General features: G+C 37.3%; 1 long non-coding RNA gene across 2 annotated transcripts in view; it reads right to left on the reverse strand.

Moving 5' to 3' along the window:
* The window catches only part of LOC138151353 (uncharacterized), a 117,778-nt gene that overhangs the window by 40,594 nt on the left and 58,072 nt on the right, over positions 1 to 19,112 (reverse strand). Inside the window, exons 2-3 of one of the 2 annotated variants that reach the window (XR_011165797.1) lie at positions 15,989 to 16,128; positions 6,321 to 6,592 (exon numbers count right to left, since the gene is read on the reverse strand). This is a non-coding gene — a long non-coding RNA (uncharacterized lncRNA). Of the gene's footprint in view, positions 1 to 6,320; positions 6,593 to 15,988; positions 16,129 to 19,112 lie in introns of those variants that run through there. The other variant, XR_011165798.1, reaches the window with a different exon arrangement.

The following is a 19,112-nucleotide window of genomic DNA, read 5'->3' on the forward strand; positions in this document are numbered from 1 at the left end:
AAGATTAAAAAAAACTAATGCAGCCAAAATAAGAAGAAAAATAGGAAACTGGGTGAAAATTGTGTAGTAAGTTTCTCTAACAAAGACCCCATTTCTCAAATATATAGAGAGCTGAACCAAATTTATCAAATATGTAAAGAACTGAACCAAAGTTATTAAAAATTTGTCAAAAATAGGAGCTTCCATAATGGAGAGAGCTATGTCCCAAATTGCTATGGTTTTCGCAGCTGCCAAAGCTATTAGATGGGAGCCCTCTCTACAACCCCTACACACTCTGGCTCACTGGTCACACACCCCAGGATCGTCACCCAAGACTGTGATCTGGATCCAAGCAGGTCAAACTAAGAGCAATTACCCTCTGAATGGTTGCTTGGACCCCCTAAAATCTGCAGTCCAGGAGCTCTGGAAGCAGCCACTCAGCAGTGGCAGCAGCTACTGAACCTCCGCCACTTCTTGCTCTGGGGGTATAGCAGCTAGGAACTCCTCTCCCCCTGTTCCAAAAATGTTCCATACTAGCCTTTTACTTTGTCTTTGGCATTTGTTGATTGAGAAGTATGGAAACTGCTACAATTGGTGGTGATTTACTCTCTTGAAGTCAGCTGCAGAGGGGCCACCCTGGGGCTAAAATAGTGGCTTAGGCAGGTCTGCTCTCAGCTCCCAGAGTGCTGCAATGGACTCTTCCTGCCAGCCTGTATGGCTTCCTTCAGTGGGAGATTTGTTTCTCTGTCACTTTGTTGGTTCTGCAGCTCTAATGTTTGTTTAGAGTCATTTTTTTTACATGTATTGGAGGAGCCAAGGGGAAGTCCTGTTTCTACTCTGCCATCTTGGCTCCTCCCCCAAGACTTAGTAATTCTGAGCAATGATACTCCATCACTCCAAAGGAATCTTGTAAGATGCTATCCACCTCCACAAAGAAAACAGATGGATTCAGAGTGCAGATTTAAACATACTTTTTCTTTATTCTTCTTGACTTTTGGGGGGAACATGTCTATAGCAGAGCTATGTTTTGTATGGCTTCACATATGTAAAATTGGTATCATTTGTCTTTCCTTCTCAAAGGGTAGGGTGGGGGCTAGAAGGAAGGAAAGAATTCAGGAACTGAAAATAAAAATGATTTTTTTTTAAATTTTTAAATAAAATAACTTTACTTACTCTTCCTAATATTTCCTGTAATGAACTATGATACTTGTCTAGTCAAGTAAGCATCAGAGAACCAATTAAATAATTTGAATTAAATAAATGAAGGAAGGGCTCCTACACCAGAAAATTCTAAATTATCTCCTTTCCAGCCATTGATCTTAGCTGCTTTCATTTTGTAGTCATTTCTTTCTTTTTGCATTTGAATGAGGAACCAGATTTAAACTTCTACCTCATTTTTTGAGCCCTTAATAGTGGCAAGGAAATCATTTTACTTTCTTTAGCATTTTTTTTTTTTGCTTTCAACTAGGTGAGACTTAAACTTTTTTGGGAACTTCAAAGAACCTTTAAAACGGGATAAGAGAATTGAGCATCTTTTTATGGATAGATTCATTGCTTGTACTGATGAGTCATTTTCTCTAGGTACAGAGCCCATTTATAACCTGTCTTTTAACTGAGTTAATATTTTCAGCCATCTGCAGATGCTTTCTAGTTTCCATAAGTTGGGGGCCCATAATCATTATTTGTCTTTGGAGAAAATAAGATTACTTACCTTTAATTCCTATTCTCAGAAAGTAGCCACTGTAATATATCATCACTCACTGACCTTGCCCCCTCTTCCAAGTTAGAAATGTGTTCTTATATTTTGCTCCTTGGCCTTAGTGTTGTGCAGACCACACCTGAAGGAGGCATTTACACAATTGAACCTCAATCAAAATCACTGTTTAGGTGTGTGGACAGCCAGCCAGCAGTTTAATGAAGTCAGTTTACTGGAAGTGAATACAACTTTCCCCACCTTGAAATATAGCACACTAGATGAAACAAGGCTCAATAAACAGTTGCTCCCAGCTCAACTTCACCTGAAGGTGTAAAGACAAAAAGAGCCTCTTTCCGGCATCTTTTTTATTTTCCTCATGCCCTATGATATTCCAGAAAGTAAAGGAGCTATCCATCAAAATTGAGTATAATCATCTAGGGGGAAGAAAAGACCAGGGATGAATACAAAATTTCACTTTCAAATACAAGGCTCAAGAGAAGCATAAAAAGGCAAATATGAAAGAGAAATAATAAGGGAATCAATAAGGTTAAAATGTTTATATTCTTATATGGGAAGATGATAATTATAACTCCTAAGATCTTTATCTTTATTAGGGCAGTTAGAAGGAAGACACAGGTGAGAGTTGAATATGATGAGATGATACCCAAAAAATTAAGGGAGAAGAAAGGGAGACACCCTGAGAGAAAGGAAAAAGGAAAGGGAAAATGGAGAAAAAATTCTCACATAAAAGAGGCACTATGGAGAGGAAAACTGGGGGAGGGGAGCAGGCAAGGCTTGAACCTTACTCTCATTGGAATTGACTCAAAGAGGAAATAAAACCTAGATTTAATTGTATATAGAAATATATCTTACACTACAGGGAACTAGAAGGGATCAGAGAAGGGGAGAGAGGTTGATAAAAGGAAAGGCAGATTAAGAAAGGTAGTGATCAGAGAGGATAAAGCACTTTCCCAGAGTCTCACAGATAGTCTATGTCAAAGCCAGGTTTTAAATTTGTCTTTTTTGACTCCTAGTCCAACTCTTTTTCTTACTACAACATGTACCCTCTTAATTCACAATGAATACAAAGCATAATATAAAAGTAATTTTGCATATCTAAGTGGGGAAATACTTATTTGTGATATAAATGTCCTACCTATGTAAAAACAGTATTTGTAAAGTACTTAGCACAGTATGTGGCACATAGGTAGAGCTATATAAAGTGATTTTCCCTTCCCCTTCACCACCTAACATCTTTGTTGCTAAGTTCAAAGAGTAGTGGAAAATCTTGGGTTTGGGAGGGTGACTTGAATTCAAATCCTGTCCTCTATTACCTATGTCATCTAAGGATAAAGCCCCTCCTTTCACCAGGCCTTAATTTATTCATTAGTTAGATCAGATGACTTCTAAAGCTCATGGTGGTTCCTCCCAAACAATTATCTACCCACTATTATTCCTTTCCTCCTTAGCTAGATGGGCAACCCAGCATAGCTAAAAATTCAAGGCCCAAAGACCAAAGGAAGTATCAAGGCTTATAAGTCTTTGTGACACAGAAAAAAGATTTCAGCCATTTCAATTTACTTGAGATCGACTAGACTAGGACTTTGTGACACAGGCATGTTTCACTTTCACTCAGCATTTGCACAGACAGTGAACATTCTATTATTGCACTGAGGGCTTCTGTCTTCAACTGTAGGTCCAGTGAAGGAGGAGCACTCTGAGAGATTTGTAGAGGTAAGAACTTTGTCCAATTTCTAGATCAGACCACTTGTAAGAAACACTTAGGGAGATCTTAAAATACCACCCATTAGAAAGGAGTGATACTAGGAAAACACAGCCAATCTCTGTAACCACACTACTCTAGGCTCATTTCTACCATCTAAAATAAGCCTGGTACTGTTTGAGTTTTCTTTTAGAGTGCGCCTCATGCTCCCTGCAATAGATATGACTGCATACTCTTTGACTTTGGATTGGGACAAAATTTCCAGACAATTGAGAAGGGAGGAGATTTTACCCAAGCAAACGGAAATGCCTGTGATGCAGAAGAACTTGTTCCAGGATATTTAAGACTCTTTGTTTCCAAAAAGAAGAAAAAAGGAAAACAAAATCTTTGTAATCTTAAACATGCCATAAAAAGGCAAAAAAGAAAAATAAAGCCACACACATGCACACACACATACACACACATAAGTTGTCAAGCCAAATGCAGCATATGTTCTCTAGCATCTAATCACAACAATAAAATCTCTTGGATAACTTTCTTGAGCTCAGTCACAATTGGAGGATAAAGAGTATGTGATATATTTATTGGTACCAGATTCTGTCATTAGACCAAACTGTATAAATCTATCCATTTACTGGTTTGAATACTAGTATCTGGATAAGGGAAGTATAATTACTCAAATTCCAAACAATATTTGGGATCAAAGAGAAGTTTTCTACGTAGAGGATTTTCTCCACCTCCTCACTTACTCTTCCCCTGTCCCTCTTTTATCTTGTTTTTACTTTCACTTCCTTCCTCCTAAGTCCTGTCTAGAAGTAGGAATATCTACATTCTTGGACTCTCTGTTCTTTCTCCATTTCCAGATTCTGAGTCATAATGGCAAGAGAAATGTTATTAAAGGAGTCACATTTCTTCCAAATCACAAAAATATCTAAGTGCAGAAATTTGAGACAGAAATGAAGCTTATTAGATCTCTCCCTTCTAAAATCATATTGATTCATTGCAATACTTCAATGATTCATTATTTGATTGGCAAGAGTTATTCCCTCTACCAATACAGATTATAACATACTATATGTAGGTAATCAGTCTTCATGAGTTACTCTACCTGAAAAAAAATCACCTGATTACCAAGAATGATGATGAGCCTTCCTGAATTTAGCTAGGCTGGTCCTTAGACAACAAGTTTATGTTCTGTCACTAGAATGATATCTGAAACATTTCTACTTTGGCAGAACCTGCCAGAGCTTTTACTCTACTAGCTAAGCCTTCAAGAACCTGAAGTCAAACTACCAAACACAGAGATTAATTTTATGGATACAACTATTTATAGAAATAAAGACAACTAGCTGGAAAGGTACTTAATTGCTTATGGTTAGGCTATGTTAACATAATAAACATGGTAATATTACATAATTAATTTACAGGTTTAATGTCATATCACTCAAACAACAAAAGGGTTATTTTATAAAATTAGACGAAATAACAAAAGGTCAAGGAAATAATGAGGGGAGGAGTGGGAAGGAAAAGGACCTACTAGATCTCAGACAAACAGAGCTACAAAGCAGTCATCAAAATTATTTTGTACTGATTAAAAAATAGAAAATTTGGTCAACAGAATAGATTTGGTAAACAAGACCTAGAAGAACATGTATATTAGTAAATGTTTAACAACAACTGACTGGGGGGTGGTGAGAAGTATACACAATACACTTTTAAATTTCTTCTCCATTATTAATTTTATTCCATTTTATTTTTTATTTTTATCTATTTTATCTATCATTTTCTTAAGTCCAGAAAATTAACAAAACAAAATAAGAAGTGTGTTTGTAGTGTAATAATGTTACAAATATTACAAAATTATTTGTAGTGTAATAATAATAGTTAACATTTACATGAGCCAGACATGCTATTATATATTGTACAATTATCTCTCTTGGTCCTCACAACAACCATGAGAGGTAGGGTACTATCTCCATTTCACAGAAGATAAAAATCAAGGCAAATAGAGGTTAAGTGTCTTGCCTAAGGTCACACAGCAATTTCTAAATGTAAATGCAAATGTTCCCACTGAAATTTTACCCAGCACACAGCTGCCTAGAAGCAGCATAGTAGTGTAGTATTTGATAAAGCTAAAGATACCAACTACTAGAGAAAAGACTTCCTGTTTGACAAAAACTGATGGGAAAACTGGAAAGCCACATACCAGAAATTAAGTTTATTCTAATATCTCACACCATATGCTAAATTAAGCCACAAACTGATACATGACCTAAACATAAAAGATTAGTAGAAGAAAAGAAGATATCTTTGACAAACTATATATAGAACAAGAAGTCTTAACCAAACAAGGGATAGAGATGACCACAAAAGATATAATGGATGTTTTTGATTGCATGAAATTTGAATCAATTTCTAGAATTAGAAGAAATCATTAACTGGTGAAAAGTCTTTACATCAAATGTCTCTCATAAAAGTCTGATATATAAGAAAATGTAGGATAACAGATAAAAAGTTGGCCTCTAATTAGGAAAATCTGGGTTCAACTTTCTCCTGTGAAATACTGGCTGTTTGTCCATCTACATATCATTTAACCTCTCATTGCTCTAGGCAGCTATTGAGTACAGTAATTTCTACAAATGTTGCTGACCTACATTGATAAAAGGGGTTTACAACATCTCACACTTGTAATCCATACCAGAAAAAAAATCCCTCCAAATGGATACATCAGATAAAGTTCCACTCTCCAAAATATATAAGAAACTGACTCAAATATATGAGAATAATAGCTATTCCATAATAAAAAATGGTCAAAAGATATAAACAGTTCTCAAAGGAAGAAATCCAGGCAACCAATAGCCATGTGAAAAATAAAAAATGTTCCAGATCACTAATAATAATAGTTAACATTTACATGAGCCAGACATGCTATTATGTCCTGTACAATTATCTGTCTTGGTCCTCAGAAAAACCATGAGAGGTAGGGCATTATCTCCATTTTATAGAAGATAAAAATCAAGGCAAATAGAGGTTAAGTGACTTGCCTGAGGTCACACAGCAAATAAGTGATTGGATTTGAACTCAGGTCTTCATGATTCCAGGCTTACTGTAGCCACTGTGACACGTACCTCCTACTGAAAGGACTGGAGAACATGCCATATGACCAGTGGTAGAAGAAATCTCAAATGTTTATCCTGGAGGAGAGAAGAAGGAAGATAGAGAGGAATGAGAATTATACTCAACTAAATGAAGGATTGTCACGTATAAGAAGGAACACAATTGTTCTGCTTGGCCCAAGAGGGAAAAACTAGCAGGGTGGGAGTTCCAGAGAGGAAAGCTTTTGCATGATGTAAAGAAAGACAGGAAGAATTATGAATGAAACCTAACAACTAATGTGTACAATGAAAGGGTTGAACTAGTTGGTTCTAAGGTCCCTTTGAGTACTAGATCCTAGAATTCTAAAGGAGTGAATCAGATCTGTGAAAAAGCAGGAATTCATGAAATATAGAAGGCAGAGGCTTTTCCCTCCCTGGAGGTCTTGAAGCAAAAACCTGCTGACCATTTGTCAGATATATTTTAGAATGGGTTCCTGCTCAAATAACGAGACATTGTGTAATTTGCGAGGTCCCAAACTGTGATTTGGTCTCCTGTAAGGCTACCTCCCATGTATTCTCTTTTATCTTAGAAGCACTGATTTCTACATACTGCCTTCCCCATTAGAAGGTAAGCACTTTAAGGGCAGTGATTTTTTTTTGTTTTGGTTTTGTGTCCTAACTGTTCAATAAATGCTTTCTGGCTGGCTGATAGTAAAAATTAGACCTAGGATTTGAACACAGATGTTCTTACTACAAGATCAGTGTTCTTTCCATTAACCAAAGATTTTTGATTAAATCATTTTTTAAAACAGCACAATTTATGCTTTCGGTGCTTGAAATTAATTTCTTCTCTAAGTGCATTCCTCAACTGGTTTTGATGCATTTTATAACAGAAAACGTTTTTCTTATCTTACTGAATATACCAAAATGTCAAAATTCATTAATAGGCCAGTTGGTTCAGTTGTAAAAGCTGCTCTAAAATCTCTAACATGTTATTGTTAGAATAATTCATTTTAGGGTGCCTAAGTGGCACAGTGAATAGAGTACCAGCCCTGGAGTCAGGAGGACCTGAGTTCAAAATCCGACCTCAGACACTTAACACTTACTAGCCATGTGACCTTGGGCAAGTCACTTAACCCCAATTGCCCCTCCAAAAAAGCAAAAAAAAAGAATAACTCATTCTAAGTTGTCTTAAAAATGACCCATATTTTGTTTTTCTAACTCTGTACCAAGAAGTCCATTTTCCTTTTGTATTAAAGTGTTAAAGGTGGAAGTATATAACAGCAGCAGGAATGGAAGAAGTAAGGGTACCCTTATGTATAGGTCACATGTTACTCAGCCACTTATCCTCTGGAAGACACAAAGAACCATAAAATCACAAAATGAAGGGCAGCAGATATGGTAGGAATGTTCCATTTTAGGGAAATTTTTTAAGCTTACTATTTTTATTTTTCAAATAATCAATTTCTGAAACATGAAAACCAAATCCAGATGTAGATACAGATATAGTTCAAACAAAACAAAACCAAGCACCGCAAAGCAAAAAAGTATATTCAATTCTACCTTTTTGTTTCCTTGATGTCTTCTGAACTTCTATGTGTGTTATGTATGGTTTTGATTCCATTATTATTATCTGCATTTCAATAGTTATTGTCAAAGCATATGCTATTTTGCATTTTTTACTGTACACTACCAAATGCCTTCATGTCTTCCCACATTTATTAAAATTCTTCATATTTGTGATTTCTTGTGGCATAACAATAATTTGTGACATACATAGAACAAAATTTATTCATTCATTAACCTCAGCAATGATTACTGGACACACATGGTTTGTTTCCTGTTTAAAGAAGTGAATCTAGGAATATTTCCTGTGCATAAACAACCATCTTGGGATCAAAACTGAGAATATTATTGTAGCTCGTATTGTCTTAAAAGATAACATGACATGGGTACTAAAGTACTGAACCTGAATTTAGGAATTTACAAAAACCTGGGCTCATAGCCATGTAACAACACATAAGTCACATAGTTCTCTGAGCTTAAGTTTCCTTATCTAAGAAAAGGGGTAATAATAATGCTAACACTGATCCCAGACTTGTAAGATTGAAATGAAGTAATGTGTAAGGGATTTTAACAAACTCATGAAGTATTATACAAATGCCATTTATTATTGATTTCAATAAAGATTAAATGAACTCACAGTTCTGCTAACAGTATATTGTCCTTCCCCAGGTTTTGATGCCATTCCAGCAACAAATTTTATCATCTTGTACTGTCTTTGACAATGTGATAAGAGTGAAATGGCATCATTTTCCTTCTGCCAAAGACAGAAGGAAAAGTATATATGTGTGTGTGTCTACATGCACATACATATATGTGTATATATGTACTGTCAAGTACAAAGATAAATCATAACCATGAGTTAAGGAATAAAATGTCTTTAACTGAGACAGCAGGGTAGCAAATCTCCTAGCCTGGGGCTGTCAAGTGGATTTCCCAACCAAAGAGATCAATGAAAAATATTTTATACTTTATAAGATAAGATGGGGAGGAAAGAGGTGAAAAAGTAAGGCCTGGGCATGAGACCTCAGTGGCCCTTGGCAATCCTGTCAAGGAAAACCACTTTATTCTGGTTGTTTTTCCCTTCATGCCATGAATCCCAATGGAAGGGAGCAAAGACACTAGAAACTAAGAACCAACTTGAGCTAAGCTCCCCAAAAGGCAATATGGGGGGGGGGCGCCGGGTGGAGGAGAAAAAACATAGATTATGGTTCAGTTCAACCTAATCAAGAGTAAATATCTTGAGAGTAGGAGTATAAGGATATCACTAAAATTCTGTATTATAAGGATCATTTAAGGGAGTGGCAGTCCATTTTACATTTGGTATTAACAATTTCTGTCATATTAATAATTTTCTGTCTCTCTATGTGTGTGTGTGTGTGTGTGTGCACACACACACATCCACACAAACATTTATGAAGAGAGGGAGAGAAGGGGGGTGGAGTCAAGTTGGCGGGGTAGAAACAGGACTTTGGCGGGGCTCTGTCTTCCACCTTAACCGATTCATGTAAACTGGTGACTCTGAACAAACTTTGGAGGACAGAAACCACAAAATGACACAGAGAAGCTAACCTCCCACTGAGGACACCCTGGCAGGCCTGCAGGAATCGGCCAGTGCCAGCACTCTGGGAGCCCAGCCCAGCCCCACAAAAGGCAGAGGTTTTAGCCCCAGGGTGGGCCTGACGAACCACCTGCTGGAAGGAATTCAAATCATAAGCAGCTGTGGTGGTTTCCAGAATTATCAACACATAGATGCAAAGGACAAAGTGAGAGGTCAGTGCAGTGTGGGCTTTGGGATCCAGTAGTTCAGAACTGTGGTCAGCCTTTGCCCCTGGAGTGAGAAGCAGATGAGGTACACTGGCAATGCAGCCACCACAAGTGGCAGCTTCAGTTCCTGGATTTCAGACTTCAGGAGGACCAAGTGACCAGTCTGAGGGGTAATCGCTCTTGCTTTAACCTGTTTGCATTTGGATTGCAGTCTTAGGTGGAGGTCCTGGGGGCTACTACCAGCTTGCCAGAGCATGTGGAGGATTCAAAGAGGGCACCCAACTAATACTTTCAGCAGCTGAGAAAACCCAAGCATTTAGTTCAAAGCTCCCCTGTCTGGTGACAGAGTACTACTGTGGCAAAAAGCCCAGGGCTCAAGTGACTGAGTGGTGACATGAGCAAGCAAAATAAACAGGGTACCCCAACTTTATACTCCTATTTTGGTGATAAAAAGGATCAAAGCATGGAACAGGAAGAAGACAGTGAAGTCAGAACTCCTACACCAAAAGTTTCCAAGAAAAATACAAGCTAGTTACAGGCCATAGAAGACCTTAAGAAGCAAATAAGAGAAATGGAGGAAAAATTGGGAAGAGAAATGAGAACAATGCAAGAAAATTATGAAATGAGAGTCAACAGCCTGACTGAGGAAAATAATACCTTAAAAAATAGACTAACTCAAATGGTTAAGAGGCTCAAAAAGGCAATGAGGAGAAGAATGCCTTAAAAAGCCAAATTTGACAGATGGAAAAAGAATCTCAAAAGCTCAATGAGGAGAATCATTGCTTCAGAATTATATTGGAGCAAATGGAAGCTAATGACTTTATGAGAAATCAGGATGCTGTTAAACAGGTCCAAACAAATGAAAGAACAGAAAGCAATGTGAAATATCTCATGGGAAAAACCACTGACCTGGAAAATAGATCCAGGAGGGATAATTTAAAAGTTATTGGACTACCTGAAAGCCATGATCAAAGAAAGAACCTAGAAATCATCCTCCAAGAAATCCTCAAGGAAAACCACCCTGATGTTTTAGAACCAGAAGGCAAAATAGATGTTAAAAGAATCCACCGATCACCACCTTCTAGGAATATCATAGCCAGGCTCTGAAATTCCCAGATCAAGGGGAGAATATTACAAGCAGCCATGAATAAACAATTTGACTATTGTGGAAACACTATCAGGATAACCCAGGATCTGGCAGCTTCTACACTGAGGGATCGAAGGGCTTGGAATATGATATTCTGGAGGTCAAAGGAGCTGGGATTAAAACCAAGAGTCACCTACCCAGCAAAACTGGGCATCATATTTCAGGGAAAAATATGGTCATTCAGTGGAATAGAGGACTTCAAGTGTTCCTGAGGAAAAAAACCAGAGTTGAATAGAAAATTTGACATTCAGATACAAGAAGCAAGAAAAACATGAGAAGGTAAACAGGGAAAAGAAATGATAAGGAACTTACCAAGGTTGAACTATTTACATTCCTACATGGAAAAACAATAATTATAACTGATGTAATTTTTCTCAGTATGAAAATAGCTGAAGGCAATAGAAAAAATACATATATATATATATATATATATATACAGGGGCGTATATGGGCATATGAATATATATGTGAATGTGTGTATATATGTTTACAGGTAATACATAGATAGAGGGCACAGAACCAATTTAATAGGAAAGGATGATACTTAAAAGGTGAAATTAAGAGGTGAGAGAGGAATATAACAAAAGGAGATGGGGAGAGAAAGAATGGGGTAAACTATCTCATATAGAAGAGGCAAGGGAATATGGTACAATGGAGAGAAAGAATAGGAAGGCAAAAAGGAATGGGTCAACCTTATTCTCGTTGAATTTGGCTTGGGGAGGGAATGAAATACACACTAAATAGAGTATCTCACCCTAGAGAAGAGTAGGGGGGAAGGGGATGAGTGGGGGAATAATGGAAGGGAAGGCAGTTGGGGGGGGGAAGTTAGAAGCACACACTTTTGAAAATGGACGGGATCAAAGTAGAGAATAGAATAAGTGGGAGATGGGAAAGGAGGGAGGGAAATATAGTCAGTCTTTTGCAATATATCTGCTATGTTAATGTTTTGCATTAGCTACACATGTACAGCCTATACTTAACTGCTTATCTTCCTAGTAAGGGTGCGTGACAAGGGAGAAAGGGAATGAATCTGGAATTCAAAGTTTTAAAATCAATTTTTTAAATATATATATATGTATGTATATATTCTATTATTAATACTATTTTACATTTAATTCGGAAATAAGATATACAGGCACTGAGGCATAAAGATCTACCATGCCCTACTGGAAAAGTCGAAGGGGGTATTGGAGAAGATGTGGAAGAGAGCAGATTGGAGGAGGGGATATCTTGTGGGACCTCTATTTTGGGGCAGTAGGTAGGGGGAAAATGGGGGGGAAAATGTAACTCAAAATCTGGCTGAAATGAATGATGTAAACCACAAGTTAATAAAGCATTTGAAAAAAAAATAAAGAGGAGAGGAGGAGAGAGGAGAAGGGAGGAGAGGGGAAGGGAGGGGATGTGAGAAGATAGGAGGGGGATGGAAGGGGAGAGGAAGGGAGGGGAGTGGAGATTTGGAGAAAGGGAGAGACAGAGACAGAAAGAAAGAGGATGGCTCCCCCCTCTTTCTTCTCATCCTCTCATACTTGTCCCTTCTCTAAGGTGAAGAATAGATGAGGGGACCTAATATCTTGAAAAAAAATTCTCTCGGACAGTCTCCAAATTAAAGAAAGGCATTTATTGGAGTGATGCACCCAAGCAGACCTGCTCCCTGTGAGGCAGAGCCCCAATGGACTCTTCTCCATGTGTAATGTAATGTAAAGCAAAGGCAACTTCCCAAGGTTCAAAATACCAGCATAGGTGCTCTCCATTTTATTCAGTGAAAAATTAAGAACAGAGAAGATCAAAATATGACATCATTCAAAATACAGCATTTACTAAATGTGATTCAATAGTCTCCAAGTACTACCTGATTTAATCAAGTACTACCCCACCCCAGGATGTTACATTCATTTAATCAATCACAAAGACCCTCTTCTAAATACTACTCCACCCCTAGGCTGTACATTCATTTAGTCCATCACAAAGCCCCTCTTCTCAAATGGAGATTAGTTTCCAATCACAAGTAAAGTACATTCATTTGTTCAATCACAGAGCACAAAAAGGTCAAAAGTTCCCCACCCCTGAATCACAATTGAATCTACTCCAGAGTTACAACAAGCTTAAGCACAGCACTTAATACCCAAATGGAGGTCTTTTCTTCATCTTGACAGGAGGCAAGTTCTCAGCAATCTTTGTTCCTGGGGAGACAAAGCTTAGCAAGGCCACAAGATACATTGCTAGTCTCTTCATTAATTCATTCTCTGTCTGCAGAACAGTCCTAGGACCCCTGAAAACATTAGCAAAACCCTCTTCCAGGATTTCTGTAAACATACAACAAGAAAATCCTTCTTCAGGGCTTCTGAACCAACAGCAAGGTTTTGTAACTTCTGCAACAACAGGACTGTCCTTCAACAGAGGACAAATCTGGCAAAACGACATCAAAACAGACAGACAAAGTACCAGCATAACAGCCATGTCTCCTCAGTCCTTGGCAGCTCTGGGTGGCAGGTCTCAAAAGTCCTGGGCAATTCAAAGTGGCCCTCAGCAATCCTCTCAGTTTCTCTCTGCCTCCAAAGGTGCTGCTTCTAAAAAGTTCTTCTGCCTCTCTCTTGTCTTGTGTCTCTCCAAATTTACATCACCAGCCCTCTCTTTTCAGGTCAACAAGTCCATCCCACAAGTGGGATTAACAAGCTCTGGGTTTTAACACAATCAAACCAAAAACCAAGCCAATGCAGGGGAATCTTTAAATTACATTACTATTACACCATGTGGGAGGCAGAGCATAGGGAGCAGGCCATACTCTCCTAAAGAAGCATAGCAGCCCTGTTTCCCATAGGAGGCAAAGGTCATTGACCAGTTTAAAAATCTGGTTTTAATACAATTTTATGGAATGGGGAGGAAGAGGACAAGAGAATGGAAGGAGCAAGCATGACTCTGAAATGCCTAGCATATCATGTAGTCCAGAGGTGCCTTTATCATCTAGATAAGTATAGGGAATAGGAAAAGGAAGGGAGAGAGTTATTCTGGAATGGGGGTTTTCTGAAGGTACACAAAGAAGTCCATGGTGCATAGTCAATGCAGTCTTCTTTGATCACTTTTCTGGCTGATCACATCCTGCATCTTATCTCATATCTCTCATTCTACATCTTGCTTCCTCTATCTGTCTCAAGCAATCTTTTCTGCCTTATCACCTAGACTATACAAAAGCCAGTTCAGAATGAACTCACCACCACCACTGGGACATCTTCCCTCCCTTTTCTTTTCCCTTTCACCCCTCCCACAACGGGGACAGTCAGAACCCATCAAAGCTCTTTAAGAGTTCACATTGCTTGAATGACTAGAAGTCACCAACTCTCTTCCTTCTAGTAACATGAAAGAATCCTAAACCTTATAATTAGCTTGGCCATTGCCTCCTTTTCTTGGCCTTATCATCTACCCTGTCTCTGTGACCTGCAGACACCTATCAAAATCTTCTGACAATGATATAGCTTAAGAATCCATGAACCTCACCATCTGGCCTGCCAATGGATCTTTAGGGCTTCAGGACCTTTCCATCTACCCTACAGCTGAACTTTTTTTTCATTGTCTCCTACACAGTGCAAGCTTAGGAATAAAGACTGTATAAATTTTTCTATTTGTATTCCTAATATTGGCACATAATGAGTGTTTTGCATTCAATCAATTCGATAATGACTGAACAAATTGTGGTATATGATTAATGAAATAATGTACCCTAAAAGTGATGAATGTTAAAAATTCAGAGAAACTTGGGGTGATTTGTATGAGCTAATGAAAAAAAGAATTAAATAAGCAGAACAAGAAGATCTATTTACTCAGTGACCACAGTAAAATTTGAACGTCAGAACTATGAACCACACTTAGACAATCATAACTTTAAAAGACTGATGATGAATGAAGTTTGCCTCCACCTCTTGACAAGTAGGTAATTTTGAATGATAGGAGTAGAATAGAATGTTCCTTTGCAGACATAGCCAAAGTGTTCATTTGTTTTGCTTGATTATATTTATTTGTAATAAGGAAGGGCTTTTACAAAGGGGCTGGGAGAGTTAGTAATGAGAGATACCAAAAAAAATTATAAAAGGCAACATTAAAATATTTTTAAAAATACAAAGAAAAAATTTGAGTTCTGAAGAGGACCCAAACAGTGTAATGTTTTTACTACTTGCTCAACTTAATACTCACTTAAATAAACTATGCAGAATCAGTATATTGCCAACAAATCTATCAGGAAGAGGTAGAAATTCCACTCAAAATAAATAGAGCATGTAGAAAATATTGGAGCATCCAGCTACCAAAAGATACTCAGGGTGACATATTAATAGAACTTCAAAATACCCCTTAGAGAATTAAAGACAAATAATTTCAGGAATATTTATTGCTCATGGCTTATTCTTTTAATATAAAAAAACAATTACCTGCTACCTAAATTAGGTTACAGGTTCTGTATCATACCAATCAAACTACTAAAAAGTTACTTTATAGAACGAGATAAAATAACAAAATTCACCTGGAGAAACAAAACTTTTAGAATCTGGTAGTGCAGTGAATAGAACACTGGCCCTGGAGTCGGGAGGACCTGAGTTCAAATATGGCCTCACACACTTACCACAAACTAGTCATGTGACCTAGTTCATTAGTAAATTAGTAAATAGAACCAAGACTCAAACCCAGGTGTTGTAGCTCTAAGTCTAATGTTATATCACATGGGAAAATGTAGGTACAGAGAGGGGTTGATCAAGGATCTAATGACCAATAAATATTCTGATGAAATTATAGATGTTAGAGCAATCTATTTGCACATGAAAGGATTAAGAAACATGCTTGATGACTACAAAACATAATGGACTGTGAGAGAAAGTGAAACAAGTGGGAGGGAAGAGAAGAGAGATTTCAAGAGAAATGTCTCTCCTCCCCATTCCCATAAAGAATGATGCTTTACAATTTTCTGTTCAATTAATAATAGAATTCAGGAAGCAAACCTGGGTTAGAGTCTGGTTCTTAATGAAAGAACTTACCAGTGGCCTGGCCATAGATTTCAGCATAGTCAGAAGATGGAGGTTCCTGAGTCAACAGCCAACCAGCAGTGCATTGATGTGCTCTACTGAGCTGTTGGGTCTTTCATCATCATGGGGTCAAATATTCAAAGGAAACAAAGCTATCAAAAAGAAGGAATGAAATAAATAAATGAAAAAGCCTACTATATGGCAAGTACTGTGGTAGGCACTAAGTATACAATGCAAAAGTAAGACAGTGCTTATCCTCAAGTAGCTTACATATTAATGAGGGGAAACAACATATATTAGGGAACAGTGGTCAGGGAAGAATATAATGATAAGAATACACAGGATATATACAGTGTGTTCCCAGGGAATGTTATTTTTAATGGTAAAGCAAAAACTTGTTGAATACTCAGGCATTACTTTTATTTATCCAACAAAATAAAGGGGAGAGGATAAGCATTTAATAAGCACCTACTATATGCCAAACCCTGCATTAAGTGTTTTACCAATATAATCTCATTTGATCCTAAAGAAACTAAAGCTTCACTAAAATTAACTTTTAAAAGTTAAAAACCAAGCTTTAAAAATACAAATATTAAAAATGAGAACCAAAATGATATTCTCTTTTCATTTATATTAAGGTATATTTGACCATAGTTGGAATATACTAAATACTTACTTATGAATATAACAAGATCTGAGGTCCTGTGATAGTGGCAAAGGAATGAAGTGAAGTAATAGAAGGTCAGTCATTTCTATCCTTGATGGGCATGGAGCTTTAAAGCATCTTGTATGACATAGAAACATTTAACAAAAAATCTCTGTTTTATCCAATGATATTTGTATGATTCTACCTTGCCCCTCATTCATTGATATAGCCTCAGTGTGATAAGCTCAGACCTAGTCTTTCAATTATTCTGTCTTCTGAGGAATTACATTTGCCTCAGAAATAAATATTTACTAATAACCTTTCCTCCACCCAAGTAAAATTTCAAGAGAACTCTGGGAGGAGAAATCAAGAGAATAGGACTACAAAAGTTTCATTCATGTACTTAATTAGCAAGGTATTTCTCTCGAGTACATCACGGGTGAACACAATCAGAAAGGCCATAATGTGATCAGGTGAGGAGAGCACTCTTCATACTCAATATCCAGGGACGGGGAGGGGATGGAACTAAGAAGTTCAAGTAACTGCCTGCTTTTGGCATCGGCTGGTGCTAATTTTCTTTGGCTTGGTCTGACTACCTGTCTGAAAGAGTACTGCAATGCAGGAAGGAAATTTTTCAAGAGATTAAACTATTATTGTTTCCTGTGTGGCTGTCTTTGCTAGTGTATGGAAAAGTAAAAGCTTTAAGGGCACTTGAAAAGAGATTTGTCTGAATGGAAAGTTGTTGTGATTCATCCCCCCTCCAGTCAGGATTTGGCCAATTTCCTCAGGAAAGTGGTTGATTAGGGCCCATGGATTTATCCATGGCCTAAATATAAAATGTCATAAAGGTGATTAATGGTGAACTCACCATCAGGGGAAGCTAAGCATTTATAAAAGCTATTTTAAAGGACTTGGAAAGGGGGAAAAATAGTTTGTCTTTTTGCCAAAATGCTTCAATGGCTAAATACCTCTTTGTAGCCAGTGGTATTTCATGCTACAGGCTGTTAAAGACTGTTGTGTTTTCTAATTTTACTAGTTTGTTTGGAAAAAAAATTGATTCAATGTGTTTCAGTGTTAACATAAGTGTATATCATGACATGAAAATAAAATTTATTTTCATCAAGACTAGCATTTGCTCCTAATGTTGAATCTAAACACAGGAAACTTCTTTTTTTTAAATCCTTCTTCAGAGCAGGGTAAAATGGCCTTCCTTGTGTAAACCTTTACTGGACAAATAGAAATTTATTGAGTCCATCTCAGGTCCAATTGCAGAATCCAAGGAAAATAATCTCAGAGTCTCAAAGCAGGAAGAAATTGAGACCCTTCAGAAATATTCCCCAATGGGGTCTCAGGATAGTTAATTTATTATGTTGGTAATAATAATGATTTGTTACCCCCATTTTCAAATTTGCTTTTTCTACCCTATTCACAAAGAGACAAATACATTATCCAAATGAGTATATTCTGATTGTTATAGAGAAACAACAAGTGAGTGCTGGTCGTTAATGATAGGGGTATTGAGGCAGCCATTTTTTGACCTGATAACAACAATAGAGATTTGCTGTCTTCCTGGGGCATTTATCCAAGATGTGAAAGAGAATTTCCCAAGTCTTGTCAAACTATCTGACTACCAACCACCTCTGATGATTCATGTGTGTTCAAGCAATACTGCCAGAATGAATATAGAAAGCCTTGCTAAAAATTATGAAACCTTGTCCAAGAAACTAAAAATCTTAGGGGCAGAGGCAGTATTTTCTTAACTGATACTGATTGAAGGCAAGGATTTCAGAAGAAATTTTGTGAAAAAATCCTGAAAATGATGAGGACAAATGTTTCTATTTTTTTAGGGGAAAAGACCAGTTCCTGCAAAAAGGAGGCAAGTGAGATTCAAATCAAAATTTTAGAATGTATTGTTTAAACTGTGGTTAATGAGTCTAGAAAAAGAGGCAATTATCACCGAAAGTCAATTTAGCTTCATCAAAAACAAGTCATGCCAGACTAATATCATTTTGACAAACTGGTAAACTGGGGGAATGCTGTAGAAATACTAAGATGTTAGCAAGGCATTTGACAAGTTTTCATATTATTCTTATGGAAAATAAGAAGAGATGTAGACTAGATGATGATAAAACTATGTAGGTAGATTTGGAACTGATCAAATGGCTATTTTTAGATGTCTCCCCCAAAATAGCCATTAATAAGATCTTCAGAGAATTACTCCAAAGATCAGTTTGGCACTGTTACCTAACACTTCAATCAATGCTTTGGATAAAGGCATAGAGGGTATACTTGCCAAATTTAAAGATGATACAAAAAGATAACTAACACATCTGACAACAGGATCCAAAAATGTTTTTCCCCTTAGGACAAGTTTAATAGAGCTACAAAACAAGATGGGCTTGAGCCCAAAGAGGTGACTATGGTACAATGCTAACACAGCTGCTTGGTCATTAAGAGTGAGAGAGCTGGCAGGCTCAGCTGGTGGGCTAC

The sequence above is a fragment of the Petaurus breviceps genome, unplaced genomic scaffold (assembly GCF_028583685.1).
Source record: "Petaurus breviceps papuanus isolate PSGF00001 unplaced genomic scaffold, PetGlider_PUasm1.0 90897, whole genome shotgun sequence".
NCBI lineage: Eukaryota > Metazoa > Chordata > Mammalia > Diprotodontia > Petauridae > Petaurus > Petaurus breviceps.